Source organism: Macaca nemestrina, chromosome 11 (genome assembly GCF_043159975.1).
Source record: "Macaca nemestrina isolate mMacNem1 chromosome 11, mMacNem.hap1, whole genome shotgun sequence".
NCBI classification, from domain to species: domain Eukaryota; kingdom Metazoa; phylum Chordata; class Mammalia; order Primates; family Cercopithecidae; genus Macaca; species Macaca nemestrina.
In genome coordinates, this window is record NC_092135.1 from 81860227 (window position 1) to 81870817 (window position 10591).

The following is a 10591-nucleotide window of genomic DNA, read 5'->3' on the forward strand; positions in this document are numbered from 1 at the left end:
TAAATTAGATCTTTTTGTCATTTCTATATTTTATGTTATAATTTAAAAATAATAATGTTTTACCATTTATTAAGGACCTGTATACATACCTAGGCCAGGCACTATTCCAAATGATTTATATTTAATAATTGATTCTTACTCACACCAATCCTTTCAGAAGTAAAACATTATTAGTTTCCTTCTTTGTATTGATAATGAAAGATTTCTGAGGCACAGAAATGTTAAGTAGTTTCCCCAGAGCACAGAATTAGTAAGTAAGTAGCTGAGCACGGATTCAAATTCAGCAAGTCTGTTTCCAGACCCTAATCATTAACCTAGACAAAGAAAAAGCAGCAACATAAAAATAAACAGACAATCAAAAGTTTAAAACGCTTTTTTTCAGTTGGTAGATGTTTGTAAATACATCTACTGGCTTCTATTGTTCCCAAATTCAAAGTAGTAAGAAAGGGAGCCAACATTTGCAAATGCAAACATGTATGGCCTTTTCCATTTCAGTGATGATTTCAACACTTTGTTTTAGGGTTTATACAAGATGATTTAAAAAAAAAAAAACTGTAAGGATAAGACTAGAAAGACAAAAAAAAAAAAAGCATGGATTTAAATAAATAAAAATTCAAACAAATTTTTATTTAATTTCTTCAAAACACATAACTGTTTTTAGATTTTTGAAAACACTTTTTGGTGAAATAAAAGCCCTAGAATCAGAATCAGTGTAGAATATGTTAGCAGAAGGAAGGCAAAGGAAGACCTATACATTTGTATAGAATGGTGGCAGATGCATATGCTGTGCTGTACCTCTTGGGATTCACCAAGTCAGATGTGCTAGAGAATTGACAACCATTGTTCAGCAGTCATCAAACAGTAAGTTGACGTGTAAGTATTCCAGCTCTCTCATCCTTCAAGTAGCATAACTTTAAGTTTGACATAATTTCCCAAATTTTTCATATAGGATTAAGTTTCAGTCACTCACAGTGATAGCTGGCTTGATGATATCCTCTTTTTATTTGCTTTTTTTTTTTTTGGAATATTTATTGACATCTAACAAACTACTCCAAGTATTAGTGGCTTCACCACCATTTTACTGAATTTTTCTATTTTTATAAATTACACCTTTGGGCAAAGCCCAGCTGTACATTTCTTCAGAAACATATCACATCAACTGGGGACACTCAGTGGTATTCAGCTGGTGGCTGCGATGATATTGAGGATTCAAAATAATTTTGCTGATTTTGGTCACATTCCTAGTGCCTCTGTGAGGACATCTGGAAAACTGAGCCCAGCTGGATCTCCTTCCCCATGAACTATTAGGACCTTCCCACTTGGTCTCTCTAACAGCTAATTGGACTTCATACATGGCTGTTTACTGCCCTGATGTCAAGTGTTTCAAGAGACAGAAGGTGAAGCTGCCAGTCTCTTAAGGCTTTGACCTAGAAATTGGCATGGTGCCCCTCTGCCATATTCTATTTGTCAGAGAAATCATGACCCCATCTCCTTTTACCAGGGTATCATGCTCAATTGAAGGGGTAACCTCTCAATCTTAGGGGCTGAAAACTGTGTGGCCATCTCTAATCTGCCACACTCCTTTCTCCTTCTTCTCTTTCACTTGTTTCATCTCCTAGTGTTTTAAATTTGTGTAACTCAAAACCTACCTGCTCTAAATTTACTGTCTCAGTGTTTCTGGTGGAAACCAAACCAAGGAAAGGATATTTGTATTTGGCCAAAAGAAAGATTTTTATAGACAATTATTATTTTGATTCTTATTTATGGTGAAGTGGCTCTTACTGCTTCTTTCTCATTAAATAGATCATGAGTGAGAGATGTTAGCTGATTTGTCTAATAAACACTTGGGACTTGAACGAAGTTTTTCAAACCATAACTACAATGTTTTTGCCACTGTACCTAAGGATGAAATAAGGAGAATAAACCTGAAAAGAGTCATTTAGTTAAGGCTGCAAACACCAAGCAGTTGTTGACTTTATTTTTTAACTCACTTGATTCAATTCAATTTGGGAACTTTTAAAAAAACTGTTTCTTTTCTGACAATTCCTCGAATGATCCTATCAGTTAACATGGAGTCAAAGGGTTGGCTAATTTACTTACTGAAATACAGCATCCCTGATTCTTTGATTTTCCCAGGAAGTAGGAAAGAAGGAGGATTAACTTTTGCTGCACATTTCCACTATTTCAAGCACCGTGCTGTTCACATTCACTGCTCTTTTATTTAATCCTCACATCATAGGTAATATCCACATTTTTTAGATGAAGAAACGCTTCAACCTAGGGTAGCAAGAAGGGATTTTGATGCAGTCTTTCAGGCCACGGAGCCAGACAGATTCAACTATACTTTACTCTTCCCAATAAGAAGAAAATGCTTAGTGGCCATTTCCCTGTAGGGGAAGTGAATTGCAGGCCCTGGGAAACCATGAGATTCTTGTGCACTGCAACTAGTAGTTTTAGTACTCTGCTGGGGAAGTTGAAACAATTTTCTCCTGCATGATAGGTCCATAGATTTTATTATTATTTTTAAACAGCTCCTATTGAGGTGCAGTTTGACCTACTCCTGATATGATTGCGTTTCTGCTTCCCCATGTTTTCTGTGCCTGCCTTTATTCTTGACTGTCCAGTATTACAAATCAGAGGTTTTTATTTTCTAAGTATTCACAAGCTAGTTCTCCTTGCTCTTGCTCTCAAATTTATTATACTTCAAATGTCACTGTAGAATCTTAACACTCCAATTATGCAAAAAATGTGCAAAAAGAAGCCCCTTATACCCTTGCTAACACGATGTTATAAATTTTTAAAATTTGTTCCCAATATTATGGATTTAAAAAGTGGTATATTATTTTTTAAGTGGCATTTACCCGATTACAAATAAAACTAAACAACTTTTCTATCTCCCGATTTTCTTTCTTTTTAGAATTGAATTACTTTATTAATATTCTCAAATTAATTCAAAAACTTTCTATGTATATTAAAGATTTGTATTTTGAATGACATAAAAGTTGCAAATTTTTCTCATAATTTGTAGTTTGTCTTTTAATGCTGTTTACGGTACAGTTTGTCATTGAGATGCTTTGAATTTGTAGGAACTCAAGTTTAGTAGTATTTTCCTTTATGGGTTCTGGCTTTTCTATTTTATTTAAGAATACGTAACACAATGTAATAGAAATATTGTGTTAAATTTTTATTATTACATTTAAATATCTAGTCTTAGATGATGTATTTCTTCTAATATATAGCTAATTATATGTATACTCTATCTTTCCCAATAAAATCAAACTTTATTAAAAATTATATCCTTACTTTCTCTACACGCAAATATAATCCTATATCCTTTATTCCATTTTTTTTTTTAAGAGAAATGGTCTCACTCTGTCACCCAGGCTGTAGTGCAGTGGCATAATCATAGTACACTGCAACCTAGAACTCCTGTGTTCAAGTGATCCTCCTGCCTCAGTTTTCCAACTAGCTGGGACTACAGACAGAGGCCAACATGCATGACTAATTTATTTTCATTTTTGGAGAGATAGATGGGGTCTCACTCTGTTATCCAGGCTGTTATTGAACTCCTGGGCTCAAGTGATCCCCCAGCTTAAGTTTTCCAAAGTGCTGGAATAACAGGTGTGCACCACCATACCTGGTCCCCTTTCTTTTTAATAGCAATATTTGCAGGTTTAAATTCCTCAATGCACTGCTTCTTCTGATCTCAGAAACTTTGATATTTTGTATTTTCTTATAATTTAGTTTTAAACATTTAACAAGTTCCACTGTGGTGTCTAATTTGACCCGGGAGTTACTCATAATCATATGTTTTAATCTCCAAATGTTGAATTCCATTTGGTCAGAACAATTATTCTGTATGACTTTAATACTTTTAAATATGTTAAAGCTTGTTTTATGGCTCAGTATGTGCTTTATCTAGTTATGTACACTCATAAAAATTGTGTATTCTAAAAGTCAACCTCACAAAACAGTAGAATGGCTGAGGGGAGGCCATTACCAGGACCTCTGGGCAAGGAGAATTGGGGAGACGTTGATCAAAGGGTACAAAGTTTCAGTCACAAAATGAGTAAGTCCTAGAAATCTACAATACAACATAGTGCCTATAATCAAAAGTACTGTATTGCATGCATTAAGATTTGTTAATAGGGTAGTGCTTATGTTAAATGTTTTTACAACAACAACAAAAAGAAGGTAGAAAACATTTATAGGTGATTGTTATGTTTATGGCATTGCTTATGGTTTCACAGGTATATACCTCATGTTCATTAAAGTATGTACAGTAAATACGTACAACTTTTGGTATGTCAATCATACTCAAAATCAAAAAGAGATTATTTTAAAAACTCACAAAATACAACAAGTACTAAGTGTAATAGTAGACTTATGTGTACATTTTAATAGTGTTTGTAGGAGAATATGTGCATTTAGTTTCAACTGTTTACATGCATAGAGAGTCATATATGGAATGATATATACCAAACTTTGATATTTGTTACATTTGAGAACATATAGAATTGAAGAAGAGAAAGAATATTTATATATTTATTTATTTATGTGCTGCCACATTATTTTATCTTAATGCATTATTTTTGTACTTCAAATTTCAGTAAGTATAAAGCTAAGAACCCGATTATACTCATAAAAATTCAATAAAATAATCATGTGATTATATTACGCCGTTTTTTTCATTTTCATAGTTTCCTCTTTCTAGTTTTTGTAAATACGTGTTTCTAAATAAATCCCAGGTAAACCCAGACTTAGCCAATTTATATAAAGGTTTATATAAATAATATGAGGTGTTGAGAATAACAAGGAATCTGTAGAAGACCATGTTACCTAACAATAGTGTACATTGGGAAATACTGAAAATTCACATAGCCATATTTAAAGTAAAAGCAATATTTATTGAATTTTGAGCTTTTACATTTTTAAATTATTAGCTGCTGATAGCTTCCTAGATGTGATTTAGTATTTGTCCATAGTATTTGTGGAAGGTTTTTACAGTAACCTTCAACTGAATGCAAGTTTAATTTTGAAACATTCCTTATAGATACACAAATGTTCCATCACACTTGACTTAGTTTTGAATGTTACCCAGCCAACATTGGCATTCTGGCTGTTTTTGCAATTAACCTCTAGCCTATTGACAACAGCACTTTTAATTATTATATTCCATAGTTATGAAATAGGCTATGTCAACAGAAATAATAGGCTATTGATTCGAACAGCCATTTTAAATGCAATTGAAAATCCAATCGGTTTTTGTAAAACTACTGAATATTCATTTAGTATACTTTTGTGTGCCATTAATAACCATCCTTGCTTCATCTTAGAAATGTTTGACAGTATGTTATTTAGTATTCATTAGATAACAAACAAAGGCCTACCATTTTGTTATTTCAACAAGACTTGAAAGAGATTGCCTTTATGGAATATCTTAAACATGTTTTTTGTTCTTTTTGATATAATTCATCAAATTATATTTGAAAGTGTCATCTGATGGTGGAAAATACGTCCACTTTAATGATTAAGATTCTCTATACTCAGTTTGACTCAATGGTTAGGGGATCATACATAAGGTTATTCAAGTTACTTCATGTGCTACATTGGTACATTTTAAATGAGTAATGTAGGAGGTGGCTGTTTGAAGATTAATGCTTTCTTTTATATCTCATCTAAGTTTGTTATATAATTGTTAAAGTCAGGCATCTGATCACATTTTACTTAAAAAGAAGTATTTCTAAATTCAATGACTACTTTAAGAAATTAAAATTTTCAATGTATTGTTTTAGGCAATTGATATCTCTAAACAACATTTTTTGAGAGCTTGTTATGTATTAAAATTTGTGTTAAGCTCTTATAGATTATTTTATTTAATAATAGTTTAAATCTTTTAATTGTAGTAACTAAAAATATGCAGATATTTTTTCTCTTCAATGACTTTAAGTAAATATACATGCTAATTATAAAAGTCATGTTATTAAACAAAGTATTATTTTAAAGAGTGGCAAACAAAATATACGTTTAGTTATTTGTGACAGTGGAACTGAACCAGATTCAATTTCTTCCTTTCTGTATATTAAAGTCCAGAACATATGACATTTCTCATCCATCTATTTCTCAGACTTTATCCAATAAATATTTTTTTTGCCCTATTATGGCATTTGCAGGCACTGTTTAAATGAAGATGAATTACAATCTATGATCTGAAGGAGCTTATATCCAGTAATATAAATAAAACATTACAATTTATTTTGAGAAATGATATAACAGTAGTATGTGCATGATCACAAAGGAAGGAATAACAATGCGGTATGACCATGTGCAAGTATAGTCATTTGTAGTGAATGAATACCTGGGTAAAGAACAGGACAAAAAGGAATATAGACAATGCCACATTGTATGCCAGAACTCAAAGCATGGAGAATTTCTAGCAATTCCATGTGCACCTGTGTATCAGATTCAAGAGCAGGAGCAGCAGACAAAGACTTAGGTTTAATAAATAAAAAGGGTGAGATCCAGAAATGCTCTGAACCTAGGAACTTAGATTTATTTTGTAGTTGTTAAGGAGTTTGAGTGTTCTGCAGTAGTTAAGTGGATGAGCTTTTAGTTTGAAATACATAATTCCAGAAGTTTAATGCATATTAAAGAGGACTGAGAATGGAAACAAGGGGAAAAATAGGACAAAATTTTAGTTGCCCAGATGAGATTAATGAGGTCTGCTATGAAGACTATGTTAATTCACAGAAAGGGATGGGATAAAGAGACACGGGAAGGTAGTGTAAAGTGAGTTTTGTCATAAATAAGATAGAAAAATGGAGTACAAGTGCATGAGCTACAGGGGAAAATCTAAGACAGTTCTTAGGTTTCAAGACTGGGTGCAATTATGCCACATTAAAATGGCAGATGTTGATATCTCATAAATGACATAGGAAATTCAAGAGATGGTTGGAGGATGAAATGAACTTATATTTGGACATGTTAAATTTGAGAGGCTTATGTGAAATAGCAAAAAGATATAGAAAAATAGGAATTTAATCTTGGAATTGAAGACTGATGTGAGTGCATATCTAGATATAGAGGTCATTGAAATATAGGTGATTATTGATAGAAATGTGAGCTCAATTCTCTTGGATGTGTAATAGAGAGGAGATGTAATAACAATGCAGTCATAGCTTTTAATAGACAGGTACAGGGAGTGGAACCATTGGTAAAGAGTGCTTCATAAAGGTGTGATAAGATCCATGAGCAACATCCGTCCTAGAAATCAATGGGAAGGAAAGTTTCAAATGAGAGGCAGAAGAGCACAGTGAATGAGAATGTGCATCCTAGTAACAAAGAGTTTTATCTCCAATTTCAATTCCCTACCATTGTGATCTTGGGCAAGACTTCATGGAGAGTGATTTTCTCTCTCTGAGTTTCATTTCCTCAGCTGTAAAATTGGAATAATAAAGGTTTCTATCCTTTATAATTGTTTTAAGGATTCATAATATAAAGCACAATGCCCAACATAAGTAACCTACAAAAACTTCTCAATATTATTTTTAGGAAGAAGTAGTTAATCATTCCAAAATTTCGAACAGGAAAATGAGAGAAGTCTCCATCTAATTTGGCATGCAAGTGGCAATAGGTAGTTATCGTATACTGTGTTTTCAATGACAAAACTCATAATGTAAGATGAAATACAAAATGTAGATCATAGAAATTCATTCTGTTTTATATTTTTCAAGAGTGGAGGCTAATTCTGCTCACTGTAGATTGTCAGAGATGCAAAGGTCTCTTGCTGTTAACATGAAGATGCAAGAACTTAGGGAGAAAGCACCAGTACCTGAACAGAGAACATTGTCAATATGAATAACCATCCTAAACCATCTAAAGGCCTGTATGAATATATTGATATGGTTTTGATGTAGGAATAACTGACACTGCATTTCACGATGCTCTGAAGGGAATATAAGGGAATGGAGAATGTTTCTCTGATCATTCTGTTGTATTTTTCTATCACTTCTCTTGCCACTTTCCTCCTGGGTTGAAATTACAAAAGGCATAGGGGAAAAAAAAAAAAAAAACTAAACAAAGCTGGTTTTATTACTTGACTGCCTCATAAAGGTGATTTTTACTATCAGCAGTGCCCAGGGCTTATTTTCTTCTGGGAAGGTCGAAGCGAGAAAAAGAAGCACAGGGCACAGTTGCGTTGCTAACACCATCCCAGATGGGAAATAGAGAAGTGAGCTTATCTCTAGACAGCATTTAATATGTTTGATGAAGATTGCCTTTGATGTACATAGATTATCCTTAATGAGTTATGTTTAATACAATTGAGAAAAATATAAAATATGTATTCAGTAATAACGAATTATGATAATCTTTTGCAAACCTGATAAGACATCATTCCAAAATTAGTAGTACTTATCTGTTCGCTCTGTGTACCAGAATTTTGATGGCAAAATTAAACTGGTGTTCTTGAAGTCCAGGTAGCTATATAAAATCATTCCTTTAAGACTTTTCAAATTGACAAAATTATTAATGAAAAATGAATAAATCAACTTTATAAAATGGAAACAAGATGCCATTTATATAAACATGATTATTTGCTTGACAAATTTTAAATAGTATATACATGGCACTCATATTAACTTCAAATTTCTTCTTACTATGTAAATGCTGAAAATACCTGTGCAGATACTGTTAAAAACGTGGTCTTTTTTCTCATTCTCTCATTTATCTCATTGTCTGAGTTTTGATGGCATATTTTTTTTTGTAGCTCATATTCTACAGTGAAACCCTGCCTTCATTGTTTGTTTAGTGATATAAGAACACTAGCTTTGTTGTTAGGCAAATGTGTTCCTAGTACTAGCACCACCAGTGACTGGTGGGCAAGTCACCCACCGATTGTAGCCTTGATTTCTGCAAAAGGGAATATGGTATGCCTTAAATATTTATTTGAGGACTGCATAAAATATTGTCTATAAATTGCCTACCACAATGTTTGATGTATTATAAAAGTTTTATCATTATTATTGTGATCATTATCTTGATCATTTTCCCAGTTGCACAATACTATTAATCTCTGTATTAGTACATGTTCAAAGTTCAGATTTTCATATATCAAAGTCTTAATCAACTGTATTATTAATGTTACTTCCTCTAATAATGTTTTCTTACAATGCCTAATGTCAATAACTTAGGCATAATGTCAATAAATTTTTTCCAAATTAAGATCCTGTTCTTTAGTTTATTGTCTCATTCTTCTGGTCATTCTTTGAATGTTTCCTCTTTCTCAATTTTCTCAGTGTTATGTCCTCTCTGCTGTGATATCTTCTAGTTTACAAACTTTCCTTTCAGATGGAAAGCACAACTTTTAGCCTGTACCTATTCTTAAAGTGAACTTTCTCATGCTGGAGAACTATGGGTATCTCTATATCTTATCTGTGTTTCAGCAATACCAAGTTTTATTGACTAATTATTTCATACTCATAATAAAATAATTTGCACACGTGCATCATATGAAGCACTGTCTTAATATATGTTTTTAATGATTTTGAGGGGTTTTTTTGTTTTGTTTTTCAGAAACACACTAGAGGAAGGAAAATGCAGAGACAAAGAGCAGAGATCATAGTGAGAAGAAGGGCGTATTTGTAATCTAAAAGTGGCTATATTGCTTTACCGGGACAGTGGAATTTTGATTCTGGATTTTTCTGGCAATTACACTACTATACACTCCCTAGAGGGAGAGGGCTATTTTATAAGGATGATGCTTCAACTATTTCAAAGGAAACACTAGAAGCTTGCTCTAGACATGATTGATGATAGTCTTTCAAGAAGTAACCCAAACTATCAGTGAGAAAGACAAAAGTGTGTGACTTTTCTCTAGCTTCTGTAGCTGGACCAGCAATTACTTGACAGGATGCATTATTTTAAGTTGTTCATTTTCATACAGAAAAGAAGGTTACAATTTTTGGCTGTTTCCACATAAAGGAAGTGAAATGGGCATTTGAAAATTTGTAAAATAAAATAGGGATTTTCTGTTGGGAAATGGAGGTTAAATCGAAGGTTGAGTGACCATTTTCTTCAATATTGATAAACTGATAGCATTTTCTTGTGTGGACATAGTTTGTGTTCTACCTACTAGCAGTCTGTACATATGCTTCTTCAAAATAGCATGATAACATTTCTTGTATTTTCCTTGGACAATACTTAATATAGTGCTGAAAAGAAATTTTCATCAAATAAAAGCTTTTGCAGATGCTGCTTCTAAAAATATGCTTTCCTTTGTGACAGTTTTTTCCTTTGATGATTTTTGGTTATCATGAAAATGAACTACCGCAATTACAAAGAATATACTTATATAATTTATACAAACAACACATGCCATTTGAATAATTTATTTAATAGAAACTTTTAAATATATGGACTGTGTAGTGCTATATACTACCGATCCAAGGTCTGCTCTTAATACGTACATTTTTATGTCCATTAACAGTAATCACTTGAACCTATCTTCTATTAATTGTAATTAATATAAGCGCATGTTCAATCTTTGCCCTTTTCATAATAGGTGCATAAGAAACACTTTGCAAAAGAGATA

General features: G+C 32.6%; 1 long non-coding RNA gene across 1 annotated transcript in view; it reads left to right on the forward strand.

Moving 5' to 3' along the window:
* LOC105468270 (uncharacterized) overlaps positions 1 to 10264 on the forward strand; it is a 57540-nt gene extending 47276 nt beyond the window's left edge. The window contains exon 2 of the long non-coding RNA XR_011609589.1: positions 9574 to 10264. This is a non-coding gene — a long non-coding RNA (uncharacterized lncRNA). The remainder of the gene's footprint in view (positions 1 to 9573) is intronic.
* The last annotated feature ends 327 nt before the right edge of the window (positions 10265 to 10591 follow it).